General features: G+C 39.0%; 1 protein-coding gene across 10 annotated transcripts in view; it reads left to right on the forward strand.

The window, feature by feature from the left end:
- The window catches only part of dlg1b (discs large MAGUK scaffold protein 1b), a 479,606-nt gene that overhangs the window by 321,317 nt on the left and 131,010 nt on the right, over positions 1–27,279 (forward strand). The gene's annotated exons all lie outside the window — the stretch shown is intronic.

The raw sequence follows: 27,279 nt of genomic DNA on the forward strand, positions 1-27,279 counted from the left end.
AATTTCTTTTCCCCAGGATGGAAATGTGAAAAGCTGGAAGGCATCAATTTAAGAAAAATGGAATAGAAATGGATTGTTTTAAGATCTGTGAGGTAAGCTTCTTTTCACGTAGTGGTAGATGACAGGAGTGCACTGCCAGGGAAGATGGTAGAAGCAGATACGATAATAACATTTAACAGGCAATTGGGCAGGCACGTGAACAGGTGTGGAATATGGGGAGACACCATGTGCAAGCACGTCAGATTAATTTAAATTGGCGTCACGGTCAGTACAGACATTTTGGGCTAAAGAATAATTCCTACACTGTACTGTTTTATGTTCTAACATAATGATACGATAATGTGCATTAAAAAGCAAAATAGGCAGGTAAGGGAAGTTTGATGAAAAAGACAGAAATTGCTTGAAATAGCTGATCAGGCAGCAACTCTGGTGGGTGGGGGGAGAGCAAGAGAGAGACTTTAATGTGTTAGGTCATTGAGATAAGATCTATTTATTTCATTCAATATTATTTGTGACTTACTGGTCAGCCATGATTACCTATGAGAAGAAGGCCTGGAACTGCCATCTTGTATTGTACACTCATTCTGGCAGATGTTGATGAAGTTACCAGATTTGACTCCAATGACTAAAGGAACAGTGATATGTTTCCAAGTCAGGATGTGTGAGCTTAGAGGGAAACATGCAGATGATAGTGTTCGTCTGCACCTGCAACTCTAATCCTTGCTGTTTGAGTTCTGAGTAGTCTTGTCAGTGTAGCCCTGGCAGGCAACTACTGTGTGCTTATTACAGGTTCACAGATGTTGGAGGAGATGAATATTTGATGACCAAATGGGGCTGCTTTCTCCTCGATGAGTTGAGGTGATTGAGTGTTAGGGTAGGTGTGTTTGCCCAGGTACTTGAAGGGTTTTTGTAGAGTAGATTCGATGGGCTCAATGGTGTAATTCTGTTCCTATGTCTTATGTTCTTATTGCTTTCCACAGTATATCCCTGAGCCAGTTGAATTTCTGATTGGCGGTGATTCATGAAACTTTGATTTCATGCTCAAAACTTGAATTAAAATCAAAATGGCAGAAACATTTGGGAGGTCAGGCAGCATCAATGGAAAGTGAAAGAAGAAATATTTTGGGCAATGTGTGAATGTTGTCTACATCTTTGTGCTAACAAGGTTAACTTTATTTGGTGCGGTACTCTGGATGGAACTGAGCATTATTTAATTAGCAGAAATATTATGTATTAAATTTTGACTTTATGATGGAGTAAAATTCATTGATGAAGCAATTGAAGGTGGTTGGAACTATAACTCTGCCCAATGTATATCCTATCTTGATATGTTTAGGGCTGAGATGATAGACTTTTAACAACTGTAGCAAGAATCCTCTGTGTCAAGTATTGCTCCAACCATGAGAGTTTTCCCCTTGATGACTACTGGCATAATTTTCACTAGGGCTCACTTGTCACACTTGGTCAAATGTTGCCTTGATGTCGAGGTCAGAAGCCTATATGACAGCTCTGAAATTCTGCTCTTTGGTTTCTGTTTGATGTCACTTCCAAAAGCACTTTGTTATTATTCACAGGTGTTGGGATGACAGACAAATGAATTAGACTACTCCCATTTTGGAACAAGACATAGTGAGACATTTTTTCTAAATTGTATTGGACAACTTAGCTAGAAGTGCAGCTTGTTCTGGAGCGCAGATCTCCAGTGCTACCGACAGTAAATGATTTATTCCCATGGCTTCTGTTAAATCTAATACTTCTAGCCATTTTGTGATATCACATGGAGTGAATCAGATTGGCTGAAGGTTCTTTTCTGCAAAGATAGGGAGGAAGCTGAGAGCCACTCGGCATTTTTGGCTTTTTGCTTATTTTGGCCTTAACACTTGGTGCTAATGTATTTATGTGACCAAGACATCTTTGAAAATGTGAGATCTGACAGACTGTGATCAGCTTCAGAAAAGATTACAGAATTCCATGAGTAACTGACACATCAACCAATGTCAAATGTAAAATCATTGCATTCATTAGATCAGCGGCAGTCAGCGTAATATTGATAATGGAGAGGATTCTCCTCAACCAGACCTGCTAACCAATCCCTTAAACCCTTCCCAGCATGGCCACTGCAACCATTGTTGCCTTCTGCAGCTTCCCTGTGTGTCCAGCCTGGAAGGTTATGACCAATGACAATCCTGCATGGCCATGCAGGCTGCTTGTAGTGCCCAGCCTTTGGACTGTGAATCCTGAGACTTGGTCCCTGGGAAAATCCAGATGGCTTTTGACATCTTCTTAAAGATATTTCAAATATATTTTTGAAAAAATTAAATTATTGAAATGTATGAAATAAAATAATAAAAGATTCAAGATTCATGCTTATTTATCACATGTACTTGGAAATGTACAGTGAAATATTTAGTTTGCATTGACAGCCAACACAACCTAAGGATGTGCTGGGGACAGCCCGCAAGTGTTGCCATATACCCCGGCACCACAGAACCATAGAACATTACAGCACAGAAATAGGCCTTTTAACCCTTCTTGGCTGTGCTGAACCATTTTTCTGCCTAGTCCCACTGACCTGCACCTGGCCCATATCCCTTCATACACCTCTCATCCATTTACCTGTCCCAAGTTTTTCTTAAATGTTAAAAGTGAGCCCGCATTTACCACTTCATCTGGCAGCTTATTCCACACTCCCACCACACTCTGTGTGAAGAAGCCCCCCTAATGTTCCCTTTAAACTTTTCCCCCTTCACCCTTAACCCATATCCTCTGGTTTTTTTCTCCCCTAGACTCAGTGGAAAAAGCCTGCTTGCATTCACTCTATCTATACCCATCATAATTTTATATACCTCTATCAAATCTCCCCTCATTCTCCGACGCTCCAGGGAATAAAGTCCTAACCTATTCAACCTTTCTATGTAACTCAGTTTCTCAAGTCCCGGCAACATCCTTGTAAACCTTCTTTGCACTCTTTCAACCTTATTAATATCCTTCCCATAATTTGATGACCAAAACTGCACACAATACTCCAAATTCAGCCTCACCGAAGTCTTATACAACCTCACCGTAACATTCCAACTCTTATACTCAATACTTTGATTTATAAAGGCCAATGTACCAAAAGCTTTCTTTGCTACCCTATCTACCTGTGACACCACTTTTAAGGAATTTTGTATCTGTATTCCCAGATCCCTCTGTTCTACTGCACTCCTCAATGCCCTACCATTTACCTTGTATGTTCTACCTTAGGTTTTCCTTCTAAAGTGCAGTACCTCACACATGTCTGTATTAACCTCCATCTGCCATTTTTCAGACCATTATTCCAGCTGGTCCAAATCCCTCTGCAAGCTTTGAAAACCTTCTTCACCTCCAATCTTTGTATCATCAGCAACGGATTAAAAGGTCAGCACAACATTGCGGATCAAAGTGCCCCCACTGTTCTGACCTCCGTACCATGTTCTATGCAGAGAATTCTGGGATATGGATCCTGTATAGGCAGGAGGGATTTAGTTTAATTAGCTTCGAACTGCCCCCCCTTGGCACCAACAATCACTCCAAGGTCAAAGCCACTCCGATCACATTTCTTCCCCATTCTGAAATTTTGTTTAAACAACTCAATCTCTTGGCCACATCTGCATGTGTTTATGCATTAAGTTGCACCAACCTAGCATGCCCATTATGCTGGGCAGAACAACACAGAACATAATAAGCAACAGCAGCAAAACAAGCACCATTCCTCCCTCCCACCCACACTTGTACACAGTCCTCTAACCCCAAGTCAGGCCGGTTTTGTCAGCCTCCAACATACTCTGATTCTGACTTGGACATGCAAACTACCCCAGCAGATTTGCAGGGTTTTACTGTGATTGAATTTGAACACTGAAGTAAACTACTTTGCAACACTTTTTACTTGAGAGTGATGATCCAATTCAAATGAATGTCGTTGGTCTACTGAGGGAAGTCATCTTGTCATTTGTTTCTGGATTGGTGCTTGGCAAATGTGCTGTGCAATTTCTCATGGCCCTGTGAAATGATGACTAAGGCAATTATTGATTGAAGAAACTGCAGACATTAGCTGTGATAGAATTGTTGTTTTATTTTATTTCACTCTTATATGATCTTGTTCCCAGCTGAGAGGACTGTCAATGCCTGCTGTAAAATTTGTCCCAATCCATGTTCTATTACCAGAACATTTGATGATGTGTTCCATTGCTTTGTACGCTTTCCCTCAAAGAGAAGAGATCTGGTGTTACTCTTGTGCATTCCAGGAATAGGAGCTGCTCTTTTTGGGAAATATGGAATACAAATACCTCTTACTTTTTACTTCGTGCAAGCAATTTATCTTCACTTAATTGAGTATCTATTCAATTGAAGATGAATATCAGAGTTGGACAAAAAATAAACATTGAATATTGAACCTATCAAAGATATCATCTTCACTTTAGATTCTGTTCCACTTTAAAGAACACTAAACCTGGTGGTTCACAAAATAAAGATATCTGAGACATGCTTATACACCATTTGGTTTATCCCATCCACCCCACTGCATATAGTGAGCCATTTATTGCTGTGACATCACTGCAGGAGAGCAAGGGTTCTCAATATTCAGCCCAAGTGCTCATCTTGGGGCAGACCAAAACAGGACCACTATATCACTGACATGTGATAGCGGCTTCTGCTTCCAGCACCAGGTCCAAATCATCTCCACTGGCTGAGAGAAAATAATCCGTTAATTTCCCTTAATCCTTCTGCCAAATCTGCCACCATTAGTTGGTGACACTTCTGTTCAGGGAAATAAATCCTTCCTTTTGTCCCTGGTAATTTTGTCTGCTTGTCTCAATTCCAGGCCTAACTCTTTTCAGTTAGAGCAACATCCATAAATTTCCTCTCCACTGCCTTATGATGCCGTCACATCCTGACTATAAATCTTAGAAAATGAATCTTAAGATAGTATATGGTGACATATATATACTTTGATAATAAATTGAACTTTGAACTTTATGATGTGATAAGAACTCAATTGGTGCCCTCGCAAATGATTTAAGCAGTTTCATAATCATTTCTCTAGTCTTGCTTCCTGTGCCTTCACCAACACCTAAGCTATCTTGTTTACCAGTGCAGTTAGCTTCATTACAGGAACCATGGTTTTCAAGATAAAGATCCAACAACAATGCTATTTAAGTGCCAATACAGTAAAATTCCAATCAACTGACACTGTTGGACATTGGCAGCGGGCTAGCACAATTTACATACTTGGGGATATTATTATTTCCATTTAGCCACGCTTAAGTTGGTAGGACATAGAAAAGGCATTAACCTAGTGAAGATAAAGGGATTAGTGTAGTTGGGCAAAAGGTTCTGCATGGACTTGGTAGGCCAAAGAGCCTGTTTTTGAATATGATTCTACTACAATATTGGAATTCATGTGTGATAATGCAGAGTGAAATATGCCCCAAATAATAAAAAAATATTGTCAGTAAACAATAGCAAAAGAGCACTGATTGGAAATGGAAAACAATTATTTCTCTCAGACCTCAATTTGAGAGCTGCAGCTAGCTCTTAAGTATCTTTTATTGGCTGCAGACAGGTTTCATCAATACTTTCGTCAGGCAGAAAGAGCAATTGAGGGACACAGCAGTGAATTTCAAGCCCTATTGATTGATTTTTGGAGTATGTAACAAACCACTTTCATTAAATCTCAATAAAACTATTCCAGAGGTTTCAAAACAGACCAGGGAATTACAAATTTGATAATGAGAAATTATGTTTCAGTTAGCCACAGACTGCACAGCAGCATATTCTGACTTAGATACTGTGCTTACTGACCTTAGTCCCTATCCCATGACTCTCCAGTCAGTCAGGGGAGTGTTGCTAAAAATGAGGGGCACTCTCTATCTGTCTCCTCTGATTTATGCCGGCCATCTGCAATGGACATTCATATTTGAATGTAATCATTAATCTTCATTTAACTGGTAAGTCTAGAAAATATTTTCGATTTCTCAATCTATGTTTTAATGTGTTTCAAAAATGTGTAATTATCTTTATGTTAGCACAATGCTTTTCAGTTTCATGCTGTGCTGTTCTGTGTTCTATTTTCCATCTCTAATCACAGATGTGAACAGTGAAAAGGTTTTGCTAACATGAGCCATTAGAATGTCATCAAGGCGGTGTGAAGGCAGGATCTTGGTGAACACTTGGTCACTGCTCGAAGCCCGCTATGTCTGGAGAGAGCTGTTGTGGAAATGAATGGGCCCAGAACTGCACGAATTGACAGTGTGATGAACTTTGGGATAGATCCCAGTGACAGAATGACATTTCATTTTGAACTGTTGAAGTGTTCGTACATTTACACTAACAGGCCATCATAATGTTTGGCTTTGTTTTTCCATGGTTGAGTGGTGAACGGTGTTAGCAATGTTCTAAAGTTGTCCTTTTCAAAAGTATGGCAAACAGTAAAGGAACACACAACTTCCTGGCTGCAATATTGAAAATTTACAGCACTGATGTAGCCGTGTCTTTATCCAGGCAGCTCCAGTACATTTACATCACCAGTGCGTTGGCAGTGTGGAAGAATTCCAAGTGTATCCTGTCTACCAGAGGGTACAAATCAGATCTGCTTAAGTACAGCTCAGACCATATTCCATCATCACTAATGTATGTGAAGGTATCAATAGTGCTGGGAGGTAACACCTGGTCATTGATGCTTAATAACACACAAAAAATGCCGAAGGTACTCAAAGTTCAAAGTAAATTTATCATCAAACTACATATACGTCACCATTAACAACCCTGAAATTCCTTTTCTTACAGGCATACACAGTAAATGCAAGAACCAACAGAGTCAAATGTAAGACCATATCCATCAGGATGGGCAGACGATCAATGTGCAAAACACAAGCTGTGCCAACTGTGACAAAAGAAAGAAAACAATAATAATAATAATAAATAAGCAATAAATATTGAGAACATGAGATGAAGAGTCCTTGAAGGTGAGTTCATAGGTTGTGAGAACAGTTCAATGATGGGGTGAGTGAAGTTATTCCTTCTGGTTCAGGAGTCTGATGGTTGAGGGATAATAGCTATTGCTGAACCTGGTGGTGTGGGTCGTGAGGCTCCTGTACCACCTACCTGATGGCAGCATTGAGCAGAGAGCATGCCTGGATGGTGGGGAACTCTTTATCCATGATGGACTGGGCTATATTCACTACCTTTTGTAGGTTATTCCATTCAAAGACTTTGGTGTTTCCATACCAAGCCATGATGCAACCTGTCAATATTCTGCATTTGCAGAAGTTTGTCAAAGTTATAGATGACATACTGGATCTTTACAAACTTCGAAGAAAGCAGAGGCACTACCATGCTTTTTTCATAATTGCTCTTACATGCTTAGGCCCAGGACAGATCCTATGAAATGATAACACCAAAGAACTTAAAGTTGCTTACTAGCTCGACCTCTGATCCCCCAAAGATGACTGGCTCATGGACCTCTGGTTTCTTCCTCTTGCAGTCAATAATCATCTCTGTGGTCTTGAAGACATTGAATAAGAGATTGTTGTGACTCCACGCTGCCAGATTTTCAATCTCCCTTCTATCTTGTGATTCATCACCTTTGATTCGACCAATGACTGGTGTCGTCAGCAAACTTAGATATGGCATTGGAGTTTTGCTTAGCCTGACAGTCTTAAGTGTAAAGCGAGGAGAGCAGGAGGCTAAGTACACAGTCTTGAGGTGTACCTGTGCTGATGGGAGATTGTGGAAGAGATGAACTGATTGAGGTCTGCAGGTGAGGAAATTGAGGATCCAGTTGCACAGGAGATATTGAGGCCTACTTCTTGAAGCTTATTGATTAGTTTAGAATGGATGATAGTATAAAACGGCAAGCTGTAATCAATGAAGAGCATCCTGATGCGTGATGAATACAAGAGCAATACGTAGAAAATGCTGGAGGAACTCAGCAGGCCAGGCAGCATCTGTGGAAAAAGTACAGTCGACATTTCGGACCAAAACCCTTCGGCAGGACTGGAGAAAAAAATGCAGAGGAGCAGATTTAAAAGGTAGAGGGAGGGGAGAGAGAAACACAAGGTGATAGGTGAAACCTGGAGGGGGAGGGATGAAGTAATGAGCTGGGAAGTTGATTGGTGAAAGAGACAGAAGGCCATGGAATAAAGAAAAGTGGGGGAGGAGCACCAGAGAGAGGTGATGGGTGGGTAATGGGGTGTGGGATATGGTGAAGGGGAGGGGGTGGGAGGCATTACTGGAAGTTTGAGAAATCGATGTTCATGCCATCGTGTTGGACGCTACCCAGACAGAATACAAAGTGTTGTTCCTCCAACCTAAGTGTGGCCTCATCATGATAGTGAAGGAAGCCATGGATTGACATTGGAATGGGAAGTGGTAGTAAAATGGGTGGCCACTGGGAGATCCCGCTTTTTCTGCTACTTGGGTCTCACCAATATACAGGAGGCCACACCAGGAACACTTAACACCATATATGACCCCGACAGACTCACACATGAACTGTCGCCTCACCTGGAAGGACTGTTTGGGGCCCTGAATGGTCGTGAGAGAGGAGGTGTAGGGGCAGGTGTAACACTTATTCCACTTGCAAGGGTAAGTGCTAGGAGGGAGATCAGTGGGTGGGGGGCGTTGGGGAGACATACATGGTGGTGGGATCCCGTTGGAAGTGGCGGACGTTTTGGAGAATTATGTGCTGGACATGGAGGCTAGTGGGGTGGTAGGTAATCCTGGCACTCCTTCACCATTTCCCATCCCCTTTTCCCTCTCTCATCTTATCTCTTTGCCCACCCATCACCTCCCTCTGGTGCTCCTCCGCCCTTTTCTTCCTTTCATGGCCTTCTGTCTCTTTCACCAATCAGCTTCCCAGCTCTTTGCTTCATCCCTCCCCCTTCAGGTTTCACCTATCATCTTGTGTTTCTTTCTCCCCTACCCTTGCCTTTAAAATCTACTCCTCAGCATTTTTTCTCCAGTCCTGCTAAGGGGTTTCGGACCAAAACATTGACTGTACTCGTTTCCATAGATGCTGCCTGGCCTGCTGAGTTCATCCAGTATTTTGAGTGTGTTGCTCGGATTTCCAGCATCTGCAGATTTTCTCTTGTTTGTGATTGGATGTATACAAGAGACTCACTTCCTGTCACCTCCAACCTTTACCATTATCTGTAGCCAGTAGTCCAGGAGCATACTGAAATAACTCTATTTGTCTGAGTGAGGGTAAGTCTAGCAATACTCAAGAGACTTGACATCATCCAGGAGAAATCTACCCATGCCCTGAACATTTACTCCCATCACCAACAGTTCGACTCAGCTGACTTCATTCCCCTCCATAAAATGCACTGCAGCAGCTTGCTTTAACATCACCATATGAACCTGCATTTGCTCATCGATATAACATGGGAAACCCATCATCTTCAAGTTCTGTTTTAGGTTGGTGATGTTCTGACAATAGACTTGGGTAATACATGTGGGCCTTTACATCGATGGCCGCAATCTTAAAAAAAAGTACAAAATAATCTTCCATTATGCATGCTGACTATTAAATAATGGATTCAGGAAAGGTAGTTTAGTGTAGTTAATTAGACCTCCCAACTTAATGTATAGATGTGTGGTGGAGAGTATATTGACTGGCTGGAAAGCAGCCTGGTATGGATACACCAATACCCTTGAATGGAAAATCCTACAAGAAGCTGTGGAAACAGCCCAGTCTATCCCCATATTGAGCACATCTATATGGAGTGTTGCTTCAAGAATGCAGAATCCATCATTAGGGACCCCACCACCAAGGAATGTTCTCTTCTCACTGCTGCCATCAGTAAGAAAGTACAGAAGCCTTAGGACTCACACCACCAGGTTCAGGAATAGATATTAACCCTAAGCCATCAGGCTCTTGAACCAAAGAGAGTAACTTCACTTGCCCCATCATTGAAAAGTACCAACAACCTATGGACTCATTTTAAAGACACTTCATCTCCTGGTCTTGATATTAATTGTTAATTAATCTTTTTGTATTTGCAGAGTTTGTTTTCTTAAGCACACTGGTTGAACGCCTAAGTTGTATGGTCTTTCATTCATTTGATTCTGGATTTATTGAGTATGCCTGCAAGAAGATAAATCTCAGGGTTGTACTTGAAGGCATATATGTACTTTGATAATAAATTCACTGAGCTTTGAAGTACCGCCATCAAGAATTAAAGAATCAAGCACATGGGAGAATCACTGATTATGAGCTTCTCTCCTATTATGAGTTTGCAGCTGGTTGCTAATCTGGGAAATCCAGACATTTCTGTGAGTACCTTACACATAAGAAAGATGATGACTACAGGTTATATGCACCACTCATAGTAAAATAAAAAATGTTTATTCTTAATCCTGTCATTGATTCTCTGGTAGTACTCAAACAGTGCAATTTTCCTTTACTCCAGAAACCATTTAACACTTTCCAAAGTACTGGTTTGTTATTGCATTCTTGATCTTTTTTTAACAAGATGGTGCTGAGCTGCGGTCTCAGTTGAGATTGTGACTCAGAATTAGTTGACTTTTAAGTTCATAGAAATGGTCTTTTGGACAGAGAGGGGAACTGGAGGTCAAGTTACGGCTTAGGGAACAGGTTGTGGAGGAGTTGGAGGTCAGGCCTCTGCTCCAAGTTTCACTCTTGAGAGCCAGCAAAGTGGAAGGGTTACAAAGGACACCCATGTCTCTTGAGCTGTTCCAGTCAGGGTGTCTCTTGACCGGATGTCCGTGTGAACAGGATTCACGAGGAGGCTGGTCATTCAGCGCACCCACGATATTTGGGCACGTCAATGGTTAGTTTGGGGATTGATGGGGTAGATCAGAGCCTGAAAGCTGATCAGTAGTCGGAAGTGGAAGCCCATTGGCGGAGGCCTGGCGGCTGGAAGCCCAACCTGGAGTTTGAGGACTGATGGTGTGTGTAGGTGAGGGGGGGGGGGAGATGGAGGAAAGGGGGGGCATGTTTTGCCGTTGTTATTTTGAGGCTTGTTGGGTTCCGCGTTGTTCTGTCAAGCATTGTGTGCATGCTGTGTTGAGCCAGAATCTGTGGCGATGTTTGTGGGCTGTGCCAGCACATCCTGAGGTTGTGTTGGTTGTTAACACATTGCACTGTACATTTCAGGTTCATGTGATAAATTTGAATCTGTCCTCCAGTCGGAATGCTTGTGTGTATATAATCCTGTACTTTTGTATGCAAAATGTCATCTGCCTCCGCTGTGTACTGCTGGTCCTGGGAGCTGGTTCCATTCCCTGCTCTGCAGACATTGTGAGCCGCAGCTCTAGGGACCCGAAAGCCTGTAACCATGGCAGGTTTGCTGCCGTCCAGCAGCACCTGCCCTTGTGTTGACAGACTGCCTGGATCCTGCTGTCTCACTCATCACATCCTATTGGATGTGATGGAATCCGCTGTCCTCTGTGTTCTGTAATACATCTCTCCCTAGCCTGGAGATTTCTCTGTAGTGACAAGCTTGGCAGTAGTCACTGGCTGTTCAGCTTCGTACTGTTGAACATCCTCTGTGCTGTGTGGGCAAAGAGAAGGGGAGTGCGCAACTCTCACCACATCTAACGGAGGAGTGAGACTAAAAAGACTTGAATAGTCTGTCGTAATGTGGGTTAGCTGCTGCTGCTCCCAGCATTCTCTTGCACATGAAATACCAACCAGCATGCAGTTCTGGGCAGTCGCCTTACCGCGAACCCCAACCACATCAATATCGCTCGTCGCACGAAGGCGTGAACAATCCATCGCTCGCAAAGGAGCTTGGGACATATTTCTGATCTAGAGGTGCCCAGAAGCAGAGAGGGCAGGGGTCTGCACTAACACACACAAACTGCTGGAGGAGCTCAGCGGGCTAGGCAGCATTTTGTGTCTGTTGCTTGGATTTCCAGCATCTCATATTTTCTCTTGTTTGGGATATGTGCCAGGTAACTGGCACAAATGTGCTATCAAGAACACTCACCTAATGAGTTTGTTCAGCATTGACTCCATTGGTGACCTCGTTCCTGGCGGAGAATCTGCATTTTAAGTGAGATATCAATGTATATAAACTTAAGATACAATGCATATTGAAGATTTACATTCAGCAAAGAACTAATCTCTCAAGAGGACAATAAACTTTTCTGATGAGAATTGCAGTTTGAGCAGAGTCAATTAAAGTTTAAAAAATATATCGTAACTTTAATTTTTACTCTATTAGGAGGTTGTTGGCCGAGAAATAGTCCTTTGCCTGAACCATTGTTGGAGTAGTTTCAGTTTCTGAATATTTAAATTAAAAAGCTTCAATGAGAGTGCAAAGGATAGCAAGGATAGGAGGAGGTTAGAAGTAGACACAAGGCGAATTTTGACTTATCCACTTGAAAGAAATGTCAAAGGAGATCTACATTATCTCAAAATTACCTCAGCAGGTCAGGCAGCATCTGTAGAAAAGGGTCAATACTGAAAATACAGTTTCCATTGAAATTGAGTCATAAATCAGTCCTTAAAAAATGAAGGAAGAAGTTGCACAATATTGTTCATGTTAAGTGGTTAAAAGAATCAAAAGGGGAAATCAGTGTGAATGTGAGAAAGATGAATTTTCAGGGAAACGAGGTGAGGGGAATTGAGACTGATGGAATTGTTCTGCTCAGAGGCCGCGTGGATTTAGTGGATTAACTGGCTTCCTCCTCTGTTGTACTACTGTAGTGGGAGTGGATAAACATTTCACAAAAAAGCAACACACAAATGCTGGAGGGACTCAACAGGTTGTATGCATCTTTTTCTTTCTTTCTTTCTTTCTAAATCTTTTTATTAATATTAGTAATATGGACAGAATACAGATGATATATTGATAAAGAAATTACCAACATACACATTCCATTACATATGAAAAAAAACATACATAATAGTTACAATATAAATGAGTTTACCAAGACATAAGCCATAAGATATATGTATGGACATAGTAAATCTAAATATTTCATAATGTATAATATAAAAAAAACAGAAAAAAGAAAGAAAAAAAAACAAAAAAAAAATTATATAATGCAAAACTAACTAATCTAATCTAATAACTATAACTAATAAGTAATATAAAAGAAAAAAAAACAAACAAAAGAGAAGGAGAAAAAAAAGTGGGCTGTTTATAATATCTCACAAAAATAAGTATTCATCAATGCCGTCACTTCCAGTCCTCTCAAAATACATAAGCTAAAAGCTGGGAAATCAAATGTACCTGGCACAGGGTCATATTACATCATATGAAAATGTTGAATAAATGGTCTCCATAACTTTTCAAATTTAATAGAAGTCTCAAAAGTACCACTTCTAATTTTTTCTAAATTTAAACATAACATTGTTTGAGAGAACCAATTAAATACAGTGGGAGGATCAATTTCTTTCCAATTCAACAATATAGATCTTCTAGCCATCAGAGTTAGAAATGCAATCATTCGACGGGCTGAAGAAGATAAATGCTGTGAATCTAACATTGGTAAACCAAAAATTGCGGTAATAGGATGAGGTTGTAAATCAATATTCAAAACCTCAGAAATAATATCAAAAATATCTTTCCAATATTTCTCCAAAAATGAACACGACCAAAACATGTGAGTTAAAGACGCAATTTCAGAATGACATCTATCACAAATAGGACTTATATGAGAGTAAAAATGAGCTAATTTATCCTTGGACATATGGGCCCTATGTACAACCTTAAATTGTATTAGTGAATGTTTGGCACATAACGATGATGTATTAACTAATTGAAGAATTCTATCCCAATTCTCACTAGAAATACTAAAACTAAGCTCTCTTTCCCAATCCTGTTTAGTCTTATAAAGGGGCTCTGAACGTATCTTCATAATTATATTATAAAGTTTGGAAATAAGCCCTTTTTGAAAAGGGTCTAATTCAAATAAACTCTCCAAAGTATCTGAAGGCACAAAATTTGGAAACGTAGAGAGTACAGAACTTAAAAAATGTCTAATCTGTAAATATCTAAAAAAATGAAATCTCGGCAAGTTATATCTGTTGGATAATTGTTCAAAAGACATGAAACAATTATCTAAAAATAAATCAGAAAATCTTAGTAATCCCTTAGTTTTCCAAGCTGAATAAGCTTGATCTATAATGGAAGGGTGAAAAAAACAATTAGATACAATAGGACTATTTAAAACGAATTGAGTCAACCCAAAAAATCTCCGAAATTGAAACCATATACGCAATGTATGTTTAACTATCGGGTTGTCAATTCATTTCGGCAATTTAGAAAGAGCAAAAGGGAGAGAAGTCCCTAAAATAGAACCCAGAGCATAAGCTGATACCGATTTAGTTTCTAAACTCACCCAACAAGGGCCAAAAGATCCACCCCCATCTTTCAACCAGCATAACAAATATCTAATATTAGCTGCCCAATAGTAAAATCTGAAATTAGGTAATGCTAACCCGCCTTCCTTTTTTGTCTTCTGTAAATATGTTTTACCTAACCTGGGATTTTTATACTGCCATATATATGAAGAAATTTTAGAGTCAACATTAGTAAAAAAAGATTTCGGGATAAAAATTGGTATCGCTTGAAAAATATATAAAAACTTAGGTAAAATAGCCATCTTAATAGCATTAATCCTGCCTATTAGAGATAGAGACAAAGGTGACCACTTAGTAAACAAACCTTTAATCTGATCAATTAAGGGTAAAAAATTAAATCCAAACAAATCTTTATGGTTCTTTGTGATTTTGATCCCTAAATAAGTAAAAGAGTCATTAACTAATTTAAAGGGTAAATTTCCATAAATTGGGACCCGTTTATTTAATGGAAACAATTCACTTTTATTAAGATTTAACTTATACCCAGAAAACTCACTAAATTGAGCCAATAATGATAAAACTGCTGGAATGGATTTCTCCGGGTTAGAAATGAATAGTAATAAATCATCTGCATACAAAGATAACTTATGAATATCTGTCCCACGATTAATACCCAAAATATCCTGTGATTGTCTGATGGCAATTGCCAAAGGTTCTAAGGCAATGTTAAATAGTAATGGACTAAGAGGACATCCCTGTCTAGTGCCCCGAAATAGGCGAAAAAAGGGAGATCTTTGATTATTGGTAACCACTGAGGCTACTGGAGTATGATAAATCAATTTAATCCATGATATAAATATCGGACTAAAATTAAACTTCTCCAACACATTAAATAAGTAAGGCCATTCAACTCTGTCAAATGCTTTCTCCGCATCTAATGAAATCACGCATTCTGAAGTATCATGTGAGGGAGTATAAACAATATTCAACAATCTCCTAATGTTAAAAAAAGAATAACGATTTTTAATAAAGCCAGTTTGATCATCTGAAATAATTTTGGGTAATACCTTCTCCAATCTAGATGCCAGTAACTTAGAAAAAATCTTGGAGTCTACATTCAATAAAGATATAGGTCTATAAGAAGCACAATTAGTAGGGTCTTTATCTTTCTTCAATATTAGAGAAATGGAAGCTCTATAAAAAGATTGTGGCAAATTCCCTAATCTAATGGCCTCCTCAAAAACCTTACCTAACCAAGGGGAAAGAGTAGCAGAAAAAATTTTTAAAAATTCAACTGTATAACCATCTGGACCCGGTGCTTTCCCAGAATTCATTGAGGAAATAGCCCCTTTAATTTCTACATCCGTAATAGGAGTATCCAATATCAAAAGATCATCAGATGATAACCTTGGAAAATTTAATTTCCCCAGAAAATCAGACATGGTATTATAATCTTGAGGAAATTCAGATTGATACAGGGAGGTATAGAAATCTTGAAATGCCTTATTTATCTCATCATGATTAACTGTCAGATTCCCATTCTGCTGACCAATCTTAGTGATTTGACGTTTAACCAGAGCATTCTTCAATTGACTAGCTAACAGTTTACCAGATTTATCACTATGCATATAAAAATCAGATTTAGTTTTCATTAATTGATTTTCAATCGAGGATGTAAGTAATAAACTATGTTCCATTTGAAGTTCAACCCTTTGTTTGTAAAGCTCCTTACTAGGAGCAATCGAATATTTCTTATCAATCTCTTTAATTTTATCAACCAATAAAAGAGTTTCCATCTTGATACGTTTCCTCAAACCAACAGAATAAGAAATAATCTGTTCACGTATATAAGCTTTAAAAGTGTCCCAAAGTGTTCCACAGGAAATATCATCTGTAGAATTAGTTGAGAAGAAGAAGTCGATCTGCTCCTCCATAAATTTAATAAAGTCAGAGTCTTGCAACAAGGTAGAGTCAAATCGCCATTGTCTAGCATTAAAAGCTGTATCCGTAAATTTCATAGAAAGTAATAACGGAGCATGATCAGAGGTAGCTATAATATCATAGTTACAACCGATTACCAATGGAATAAAACAAGAGTCTACAAAAAGATAATCAATTCTTGAATAAGAGTGATGAACATGTGAGAAAAAAGAAAACTCTTTGTCATTAGAATGCCGAAAACTCCAAACATCAAAAACTCCATTGTCAGTCAAAAAGGAGTTAATACAAGTGGCCGACTTATTAGGTAAAGTCTGAATAGATAAAGATTTATCCATCAGAGGATTTAAACAACAATTAAAGTCACCACCCATTATTAACTTATATTCGTTTAGATTGGGTAAAGAAGTAAATAAAGACTTAAAAAAGTCAGGACAATCCACATTTGGAGCATAAACATTAACCAAAGCAACCTTTTTATTACAAAGTAAACCCGTAATTAACAAAAATCTGCCATTCGGATCCGAAAAAATATCATGTTGAACAAATGAAATAGAGGAGTCAATAAAAATTGAAACTCCTTTTACTTTAGCATTCGAATTTGCATGATACTGTTGACCCCGCCAAAATCTAAAAAAACGAAATTTGTCCTCCCTCCTCACATGAGTTTCTTGTACAAAAATGATATGAGCATTAAGTCTTTGGAATACTTTGAAAATCTTCTTTCGTTTAATTGGATGATTTAAACCATTAGTATTCCAAGACACAAAATTAATGGTCTGAGCCATAATTCTATAATCAACCCTTTGGTATAGAAAGGGTTAACCAACTTATAAACTCATGCACCCGGAAGAGGAACAAAAGTAGTGAGAAGACCCGGAAGTGACGACAACACAGACATATTTGAAGTTCAAAAACAACCCGAATAAAAAAAACTAACACAAACTGGTACAAAAAAAATAGAATTAGAAAACAGACCATCCCCCCACCCCCCGAGAAAAAGAGAAAAAGCCAAAATATGACTTAAAAAGAGAAAAAGTAAGACTAATCCTACCCCCATGTCAGCTGAAGAACACTCCATATAAAAAGGATATATATAAAAGAATCACCCCGACTTTAAAAATAAAATCGCTATAATAAAAACCATATTTCTAAGTATAGTTAGTTGTAAAAAGAATAAAAATATAATCACTAAAAACAATTATAACTCAGGCTCTGGCCCAGACAAAACAAAAAATATTTAAGCTGAGATAAGCGATGCCTTGTCTAGAAGAAACACGAAAAATATAAACATAATGCCATCTTAAGCAAAACCAAAAATCTTTTCCAAAAAACCACCATCTTAATCAAGGAAAAATTTACCTTCAAAGAATTAAAAATATACCTTCGAGGAAACAAAGTTAATAGTCAAGTATGTAGTTAAATGATTAAAGTGTATAAGGCAAAACAATTAACATGACGCAAACACACTTTAACTTGAGTATAAAGTGTAGGATGAACCTACACCAATAACCAGATTATAATTCTGGTTTAAGAGATCGAGAACCATCTTATACGATCAGAATCATTCATTTATTAAAGACTGGTGTCTGTAGCAGTAGGGAAGTTCTCCTCCAGATATTTTCTCACTTCTGAAGTTGAAAGGAAAACTTGTCGTGGAGCATTCAACGGAGAAATTCGAAGCTTCGCAGGGTATAGAAGCGCAGGTTTCAGATTTTTCTCATAACATTCAGCCATCAACGGTTTAAAAAGAAGCCTTCTTTTTAAAAGATCTGAACTAAAATCTTCGATCAGGCGGAAGGAAAAATCTTTGATTTTAATCATTCCTAGTCGATGAGCTGCTCTTATAACTTGTTCTTTGTCATGTACATAATGGAACCGGACAATTATCACCGAAGGTTTGTCTGTAACACTCAGTGATCGACGCCGAATTCTATGTGCCCGATCCAATAAAGGGGGGTTATTCGGGAAAATTGTCGGAAACGCTTCTTTTAAAAGTTGAGCAAAATATTTCGAAGGGTCATCTTTTTCTATGCCGTCTGGAAGACCAAGTATACGTTCGTTCTGTCTTCTGGAGCGATTCTCAAAATCGTCACTCTTGGCTTTAAGGGCTTCCATCAGCTTAATGGTCGAAATTAAATCCTGTTGCAGTTTTCCAATAGTCAAATCTCGCTTCCGAGCTTCTTCTTGCAGAGACGTAATAAGAGCTTGTTGCTGTTTAATTACTAAATCCGTCTTAACCATGTACTCTTGAAAAGCCTTTATATCTTCTTTAAAAAATTGTTGTAGTTCAGCAAATTTTTGATTCAAAACCTCCATAAACAATTCAAAAGTTAATGGTGTTTGTTGTGTCGGAGCCTGCTTTTTTCCGTTACCATTCGGATTACGTCCGGGATCCCGTCCCTTAGACCTGAGAGACATTTCTGTTTGCATATCATCAAAAGTTCACAACAAACACTTGGCAGTAAATCCAAAAAAAAAGAATAAAGAAACTTTCGGAATAGGTAAAAATAAGCTGAATAAGGGTGATCAAAGGTTAAAAAAAGTAAAAGTTATGGAGCGAATCCAAAACGGTACTCACTCCATGAGCGTCTCCAGCTGACATGCATCTTTTGAAAAAAGCGAACAGATGATATTTCAGGCCAAGACTCTCTTCAGGACTGGGAAGGAAGTGGGAGATGCCTGAATAAAAAGGTGGGAGATGGGGAAGTAGCTAACTGGAAGGTGATAGGGGAAACCAGGTGGGTGGGAAAGGTCAAGGACAGCTGAAGCAATAATCTCATTGCAAGAAGAGAGTGGACATTGGAGAAAGGGAAGGAGGAGGGAAAGTAAAAGGGAGGTGAGAAAGAAGTAGAACGTCAGAGTACGGAATAGGAGCAGAATTAGGCCATTTGGCTCATTGAGTCTGCTCCGCCTTTCACTCATAGCTGATCATTTTTTTCCCCTTCTCAACCCCATTCTCCATCCATCTCTCCACAACCTATGATGCCATGTCCAATCAATCTCTGCCTTAAATGCACCCAATGCACACCTGGCCTCCACAGCTGCCTGTGGTAACAATTTCCACAAATTCACCACCCTCTGGCTGAAGAAATTTCTCTGCATCTCTGATTTAAATGGACGGCCCTCTATCCTGAGGCTGTGCCCTCTTGTCCAAGACAATCCAGCTAGAGAAACATCTTTTCCACATCTACTCTGTCTGGGCCTTTCAACATTCAAAAGGTTTCAATGAGATTCTACCATTCCCCCCCACCCCATCCTTCTAAATTCTAGTGAGTACAGTCCAAGAGACAAAAAACGTTCTTCATGTGATAACTCTTTTATTCCTGCCATCATCTTTGTGAACCTTCTCTGGAGCATCTCTAATGCCAGCACATCTTTTCTAAGATGAGGAACCCAAAACTGTCACCATACTAAAGGTAAGGCCTTAACAGTACCTTATCACATCCCTGCTCTTGTATTCAGGACTTCTTGAAATGAATGCTAACATGGCATTTGCCTTCCTCACTACCAACTCAACCTGCAAGTTAACCTTTAGGGTGTTCTGCACAAGGACTTCCAAGTCTCTTGGCATCTCAGAGTTTTGGATTTTTTTCCCTGTTTAGAAAATAGCATGCACATTTATTTCTACTACTGAAGTGCATAACCATGCACTTTCCAATATTGTATTTTATTTGCCACTTTCTTGCCCATTCCCCTAATCTGTCTAAGTCCTTCTGCATTCTTCTTGTTTCCTCAACACTACCTGGCCCTCGACCAATCTTTGTATCATCTACAGACTTGGCAACAAAACCATCTATTTCATCATCTAAATCATTGATATACAGCACAATAAGAAACAGTCCCAACACCAACCCCTGCGGAACACCAGTAGTCACTGACAGCCAACCAGAAAAGGATCCATTTATTCCCACTCACTTCCTCCTACCAATCAGCCAATGGTCTAACCATATGAGTAACTTTCTTGTAATACCAGGGCTCTTAACTTGGTAAGCAGCCTTATGTGTGGCACCTTGTCAAAGGCCTTCTGAAAGTCCAAATATGTAACATCCACTGCATCCCCTTTATCTGTCCAACATGTAATCTCCTGAAAGAATTCCAACAGGTTCATCAGGCAAGATTTTCCCTTAAGGGAAATCTGTGTCCTATCTTGTCTTGTATCACCAAGTACTCTGTAACCTCATCCTTAACAATTGACTCCAACATCTTCCCAACCATTGAGGTCAGGCTAACTGGTCTATAATTTCCTTTCTGCTGCCTTCCTCTTTCTTAACAAGTGGGGTGAGATTTGCAGTTTTCCAGTTCTCTGGCGCCATGCTGGAGTCCAATGATTTTTGAAAGATCATTGGTAATGTCTCCATAATTTCTGACGCTACCTCTTTCAAAACCCTAGGGTACAGTTCATCAGGTCTGGGTGACTTATGTACCCTTAGGTCTTTCAGCTTTTTGAGCACCTTCTCCCTTGTAACAGTAACTGCACCCACTTCTCTTCCTTCACACACTACAACATCTGGCACACTGCTGGTGTCCTCTACAGTGAAGACTGATGCTAAATACTCATTTAGTTCATCTGCCATCTCCTTGTCCCCCATTATTATTTCTCCAGCCTCACTTTCTAGCGGTCCTATATCCACTTCTGTCTCTCTTTATTTTTTGGATACTTGAACAAGCTTTTACTGTCCACTTTGTTAATGTTTGCGAGATTTCTTTCATGTTTCATCTTTTCCCTTCTAATGATTCTTTTAGTTGCTCTGTGTAGGCTTTTAAAAGCTTCTCAATCCTCCATCTTCCTGCTAATTTTTGCTTTGTTGTATGCCCTCTCTTTTGCTTTTACGTTAACTTTGAATAGAGGAAGGGAGGGGTTGGAACTTAGTTCATCAAAAGGAGAAATCTATATTCAGACCATCAGGTTGGAAACTACCCAGTTGGAATATAAAATGTTGCTCCTCCACCTTGAGGGTGGCCTCATCTTGGCGCAAGAGGAGGCCATGGATCAACATGTTGGAATGGGAACAGGAATTAAGATGTGTGTCTGCCAGTAAGTCCCACTTGTGACAGATGGTGCAGACCTGCTCAACAAAGTGGTCCCCCAATTTATAACTGGTCTCAACAATGTAGAGGAGGCTGCATTGGGAGTACCAGATACAATAGATGACCCCAGCAGATTCTCAAGTGAAATGTTGCCTCACCTGGAAGGCTGTTTGGAGCATTAAAAAACAAACTTAGAAGGATGTATAAATGGTTGAGTGATATTTAAGAAATAGCTTCTTTAGAAAGTTGGCACAGGCATAGTGGGCTGATTGATCTCCAGGTTCTGTAAAATTTTGAGTTTTTCTCATGCATTTTGAAAACTCAGACATTGAAGAAAGCTTAGAAGATATAGGAGCAGAATTAGGCTATCCAGCCCATCCTGTCTCCCTCTGCCTTCTCCCTGACACCCTGACTAATCAAGAATCTATCAACCTCTGCTTTAAATATACTCAATGACTTGGCTTCCACAGTCAGCTGCGGCAATGAATTCCACAGATTCACTAATTTCTGGCTAAAGAAATTTTTCCTCATCCCTGTTCTAAATGGACACTCCTCTATTCTGAGGCTATGCTCTCTGGTCTTCAACTTACCCAGTATAAGGAACAACCTTCCTACTTCCACTCTGTCCAGACCTTTCAATATTGGATAGACTTCAATGAGATCCCCTCTCATTCTTCTAAACTCCAGTGTGTACATGGTCAGAGCTATCAAATTCTCCTCATAAATTGACCATTTCATTCTTGGAATCATTCTCGTGAATCTCCTCTGGACCCTCTCCAGTATCAGCACACCTTTTCATTGATAAGAAATGCAAAACTGCTCACAATACTCCAAGTTCAGTCTGACCAATCGCTTATAAAGCCTCAGCATCACATTGCTCTTGTGTCCTAATCCTCAAAATGAATGCTTACATTACATTTGCCTTCCTTACCACTGACTCATCGTGCAAGTTAAGCTTTTGGCAATCCTGCACAAGTCCCTTTACATCTAAGTTTTGAATTTTCTTCCCATTTAGGAAATATTCTATGCCTTTATTCCTTCTGCCGAAGTGCATGACCGTACACTATATTCCATCTCTGCTTCTTTGTCCATTCTCCCAATCTGTCTAAATCCTTCTGCAGACTCCCCACTTCCTCAACACTACTTGCCCTCCCACCCAACACTGGCCCCTGTGGAACGCGCTAATCACTGGCAGCCAACCAACAAAGCTTCCTTTTATTCCCACTCTTTGCCTACTGCTAGTTGGATCTTCTAATCATGCTAGTATCTTTCCTGTAATGCCACGGGTTCTTACCTTATTAAGCAGTCTCATGTGCGGCATCTTGTCAGCCTTCTGAAAATCCAAGTAAGCAACATCTGCTGACTCTGCTTTGTCTATCCTGCCTGTTGCCTCCTCAAAGAATTGCAACAGGTTGGTCAGGCAAGATTTTCCCTTAAGGAAACCATGTTGACTTTGGCTTATTTTATCATGTATCCAATTACGCCGATACGTCATTCTTAATAATGGACTCCAATGTCTTTCCAATCACTGATGCCAGGCTAACTGGCCTATAATTTCCTTTCATCTGCCTCCCTCCCTTTATTAAGAGTGACTTGACATTTGCAACTTTCTAGTCCTATGGAACCAGTGCAGAATCTTCAACAACCTCTTTCAGAACCCTGGGATGTAGTTTATCTGGAACAGATTACTTATCTACCTTCAGACCTTTGTCTTCCCAGGCACCTTCTCCTTAGAAACAGCAACAACACTCATATTGTGATCACTGCTTCCTAAGGGTTCCTTTACCTTAAGCTCCCTGATCAAATTTGGTTCACTACACAACACCCAATCCAGAATTGCCTTTCCCCTGGAGGGCTCAGACACAAAATACTCTATAAAGGCATCTGATAGGTATCCTATAAATCCTCTCTCTTGGGATCTAGCATCAACCTGATTTTCCCTATCTTCCTTCATATTGAAAGCAGCATCCATCATCAGAGTTCCTCACCATCCAGTCCATGCTCTTTTTTTGCTGCTGCCATCAGATATAAGATACAAGAGCCTCAGCACTCACATCACCAGGTTCAAAAACAATTACTGCCCCTCAACTATCACGCTCTTGAACAAAAGGTGATAACTTCACTCATTTGCATGAGATGTTCCCACAATCAATGATCTCACTTTAAGGACTTTTTATTTTGTTATTATCATTATTTATTGATAGTTGTATTTGCACAGTTTGTTGTCTTCTGCACGCTACTTGATTTTTCATTGATCCTGTTATTGTTTCTACTTTGTAGATTTACAGAATATGCCCATAGGAAAGTGAATTTCAGTGTTGCATGTGGTGACATATATATACTCTGATAATATAATTTACTTTGAACTTTTGAAGTATCTATGCATGCATTTTCTGTCTCCTATTGTAATTTGTATCCCACAGCCTGGCTACTGTTTGGAGGCCTGCATAGAACTCCCATCAGGGTATTTTTACCCTTGTAGTTTCATAATTCTATCCACAAGGAATCTGCATCTTCTGATTCTATGTCACCTCTTTCTAAGAACCTGACTTCATTTTTTACCAAGGGAACCACTCCACCCCTTCTGCCTACCTGCCTGTCCATTCAATACAAGGTGTATCCTTGGATGATAAGCTCACAGCGATCATCTTCTTTCAGCCACAACTCTGATCCTCACAATGCCATACCTGCCAGTCTCTAATTGTGCTAAAAGATCATCTACCTTTTTCCATATACTGCGTGCATTCAAATATAGCTCCTTCAACCCTTATGTGAGAAAGTAAGATGTTAAATATTCTGATAGCAGTATAATTGAACAGTATAAAGGAGACAAGAATGTTTAGTCAGTCATGTGTAATGTGCTGCTGTCAGGATGAGTATAAACCATGGGTGGCTGGGATCAGTGCATTGAAAACTTCTCTCCGGAGACGTATGCTGCCTGCTTTCCATGTTATTTTTGCAGTGGGCAGGATGACACCTTTAAGAATTCTTGCAGCACAATTTGCTGTCCTGTACTCAAAGCCAGTATGTGTTTCAGCAAGAAAATGTGTACATTTTGTAATATTCCTTTCAGTACCACATTATGTTCCAATGAATGCTGGCCTCATTAATATCTGATTTAACTGGGAAAGGAGAACTTTGGGGTGGGAAAAGTGGTTGTTTAACTTTCTGTTTTGTATAATGTGCGGAGCTTAGGCTGATTCTTCCATTTCAGCAGAACTTCAACCACATTCTGCAACCCAAATGTAATGCATTAAACAGTGAGGAAGAAGTAATTGGTAAAAGCATTTGGAAGTCCCAGTGTTGGCCTGGTTCCTTGGTTTGTGTGAACTGTTGGATGAAAAGCACATCTTGTTGGATGTGAACATTCAAAAGGAGTCAGATTCTAGCAATGACTGTGGGCAGTGAGCGGCAGCAAAGCCATTAGTGGTCATAAAAGGATGAAAGAAGGATCAATTTAATGAACAAATCATTGATTAGCCTTTCTTACTCTCATTCAGTGAGTCAATAGCTATGGCTGAACTTTGAGGTTGGAATAACTTGGTCCTGAGATTAAACATAACAAAAAAAATTTAAATATCATTTGAGTACTGTCCTCTTCACACAGATGGCATTTTGTATGTAATCCAGAGTCCTACACAGACAGTGCACGTCATTTTGAAATAAGCAAGGGAAACATCTGCACAGAAAAGGTCCCTGTGGTGACCACTGCCAGTACTGAGTTAATCAGACCAGTTACCCATCATTCTTGGATGTGGGTTGTGGACAACTGGTAAACGTTTAACGTCAGGCTCTGATGCATGAACCTCAGTTGACAAGGTTATGCAGTAGAGAAATTTTCAGGCCACTTTTACCAAAGGCTTATTTTGAGGACTATATTATTATTGTTCCTGGACTGATATCAGAATTTTGATCTGTTGATTCAGATTTACAAGTTCAAGCCCCATTACAGAATATTTCATTTCAACAAAAAAAATCTGCAATAAATAAAGAGCTGGTCACATGTACGGTAAATATGAAGCTTCCAGATTACTTTAAGGGATTCATCTAGAGTTGTAGATATCTGGAATTCTATGCTCACAAAGAGCTGTGTATGTCCAGTTATTGACCATATTTGAGGCAAGATCTATAAGCCTCCTCTTTCATCCAATTACATTACTAGCTATTTCACTAACTTACAGTTGCCAAGTTTCACTGACAGGTTGTTGTGGAGTAGCCCTGAAAAATGTGGCTAATGCTTAGTATAGTTTTAAATTGAGAACAATTGCACAGTTGATTAACCTATTCAATCCGCTGATGGCTATCATAAATAATTGAGTGCACTAAGCCAGAATAGAGAATGGTGTGTAATTAGGTTCCTGAGTCCAATAGATAACCTATTTGTTGTAATTTTGTCATAGATTCATAAAATTACATTTTATTATGTAAACAAAAGCATTTTACCTTTCCTTTTCACCTTCCTTGCATCCAGATGATAATGATGTGAGTAAATAATTGTTAGCCAGGATATAGTGTGCAATTTGATATGGAGATAAATGTTTCCATTAATGAATAATGTGAAACAAATAACTGGGTTTACTGTAAAAGGATATTAGTTGTAATAATAGTAAATGACTTATTTCCTGAAATGAAAGGATTATTAAGATTTTTTTAAAGGAATTGGCTAGGGATTGGCTTGAATTTAGAAGCTGAAGACATATATTTTCATAACCTGATGCAACGATGAGAGTTAAGTGTTTTAAATTAATTCTTAATAGAAGCAACATTTAGAAATACCTTTGGAAAATGTAAGAAATTGCTTTGGCGTTCTTATCATTCGGAAGTGAGAAAGTTATTAGTTTTAAAATTAGAATTAAAAATAGACAAGCATATTAAGTAAATCATGAATGTATTTGTTGACCACTTTATCATGTATAATTTTCAATGCACAAGTTTATTCATTAATTTCTTGATGGGAAACAGCTGCCTAAAATCAGCAAGCCTTTATGGTGCAAGCACAAGGAAATCTGCAGATGCTGGAAATTCAAACAACACACACAAAATGCTGGTGGAACACAGCAGGCCTTTATGGTATCTTCTCAAATTTTAGGCTGTTTTGGTTTATTTTGAATTTCAAAATGTTCTGCCATTATAATTAGTTCCTATTTACAGATTCTGCACGGGCGATATCCGGAAGGGTTAAAGTTAATATCAATGAATAAACCATCTATTTGAATTTCTCACTTTCTTCACATTTCTGTTTACAAAGTTACAGTTTATGGGCCAAAAGGCCTAATTTCTCTCCTATATCTTGTATATATCCATAGTGCTTTAACTTCTAAATATCGTGCTAATCAGCTTAGCCGATTGACAATTGTCAATACTTTTCCACTCTCAAATAACCTCATTACCCTTTTATCAAAAAAACTTGGTATAATTCCAAGTTAGTTCAATGTAAATGAGACTTTCAACTTATTTTTGAGTGCAATTTTAATTTAAATGTATTTATATGTATGCAAGGTACAAATAGCTTTGCATTAAAAAAATCATGTTTTTAATCGTGAGCAGGAATATATCCTGCTTCTGATGGAATAATCCCCAAAATAGCTGTAAATAAGTTTGGTTGCAAATCCAGATCCAGCACTTTTGTTAAGGTTCCTTTCTTCATAAATTGATAAGAGGAGAATTATACATTCTGTATCAAATTTATACTTTGTAGATCAATACTGTGTGATTCTAATATTGTTTATTTTACCTTCTGTATGTACTCCTTTGACATTTATACCAGAGTTATTCTCCTCCTGTTTGAATACACACTTTCTTTTAATATCAATAAAAAGATTCAAAAAAGAAAGTAAAGACTGATAACACTACAATTTTATTTTGGATAGAATAACTTTGATTTTTGCGCTAACTTTAGGAATAAATTGAACTGATCTGGGCTGTCCTTCATACCAGTACTCTTGAAACTTTGGATTCCATTTTGCAATACAGTATTACAATATTCTAGTCAGACTGCAGAGTAAATAAAT

This window comes from Hypanus sabinus, chromosome 2 (genome assembly GCF_030144855.1).
Source record: "Hypanus sabinus isolate sHypSab1 chromosome 2, sHypSab1.hap1, whole genome shotgun sequence".
Taxonomy (NCBI): Eukaryota; Metazoa; Chordata; class Chondrichthyes; order Myliobatiformes; family Dasyatidae; genus Hypanus; species Hypanus sabinus.